General features: G+C 35.8%; 1 non-coding gene across 1 annotated transcript; it reads right to left on the minus strand.

Moving 5' to 3' along the window:
* Window positions 1-432: 432 nt before the first annotated feature.
* On the minus strand, window positions 433-596 carry LOC132371203 (U1 spliceosomal RNA). Its single transcript, XR_009504822.1, has one exon. It is a non-coding gene; the product is annotated as a U1 spliceosomal RNA (small nuclear RNA).
* Window positions 597-1452: the final 856 nt, after the last annotated feature.

Raw genomic sequence — 1452 nt, forward strand, 5'->3', positions numbered from 1 at the left:
TATTTTTGTGGATTATACTACATTCAAAGTTATTACAAGATAATGGGTGTAATTCCCTCTGCTGTTCTGTATGTCCTTGTTGCTTATCTATTTCATACATAGTAGTTTGTATCTCTTAATCCTGTATTCCTAATTTGTGCCCCCTTCCCTCTTCCCTTTGGTAACCTCTGGTTTGTTTTCTATATCTGTGAGTCTCTTTTTGTTTTGCATATACACTCATTTGAATTATTTTTTTAGATTCCACATACAAGTGATCTCATACCATTCGTTACTTATTAAATGCTCCTGAAACTTTTTAGTTCAATCATCTATGAAGCATGAGTTGTCGGTCAGAAATTGTTTTTTTTTTCCAAATCTTTTGATTTTCTTTGACATCAGAATTTAACCTAGGCACTGATGAATTAAATAAGGCCGGTATCTCAGATCTGAGACCTGGGGCTTTCCTCCTGTCCTGCCCCCATTAGCACAAATTATGCAGTCGAGTTTCCCACATTTGGGGAAATTGCAGGGGTCAGCACATCCAGAGTGCAATGGATAAGCCTTGCCCTCGGAAAACCACCTTTGTGATCATGGTATCTCCCTTGCCAGGTAAGTGTGAGACCTGGGCTTTTTAAACAGGGTAAGGAGACAATCAGGAAGGGAAGCATTTACTTCATCTACCCATTCATCTATTCATCTATCTATCTATCATCTATCATATTCATTCATTCATAAATGTAAGCAAAAAGCTTAGCATGTAGAATAGCATGTAAGTGCTCAGGTCTCCGTGTGTGTGTGTGTGTGTGTGTGTGTGTGTTGATATGTGTGTTCAGGGTTGAACTAAAGTGGAAGTACAACTCTGCTGCCCCCCTGTGGTCCCCAGACTACCTTGCAAATCTCTGTTAATGGCTTAGCTTAACTTTGAGATGCTTTGGGGGGAGTAAACCCTGCCTTCTTTGTGTTTTAATATCCTCATAATAACCACAGAATAATAATTTTCAAAATATCAGAAGAGTGTAATGTGTAGGAGGGCATTATCCAAAATTAGACAAACTGCAGTTTGAGTTCAGTCTTTGAAACATACATATGACATTGAGAAATTTAATTAACTTGTATGAGTCCAGAGATCTTCAGCATGAAACTGGTATAATAGTGTCTCCCATCTAGTGTTTAAATTAGACCTTAATTATCTAATGCATCGACATACTTATTATAGTGACTAGCATAAAGTAAGAACCTTATAAATATTACCTTTTAATATATATATTTTAAGCACCTTCAGCATATCATTTACTGATCTGAACTTTACATGCAATATCTCACTGAGTCATTAATAAACTATGCAGCAAGCATTTATCCCCCTTTTCCAAGTGAGTAAAGTATAACTCAGAATATGCAATAAAATATTTAAGCATTGTATAGCTAGAAAATAATTTCATTTATAGAATACTCTAGCAATACAAATGCATAAAA

Source organism: Balaenoptera ricei, chromosome 8, assembly GCF_028023285.1.
Source record: "Balaenoptera ricei isolate mBalRic1 chromosome 8, mBalRic1.hap2, whole genome shotgun sequence".
NCBI lineage: Eukaryota > Metazoa > Chordata > Mammalia > Artiodactyla > Balaenopteridae > Balaenoptera > Balaenoptera ricei.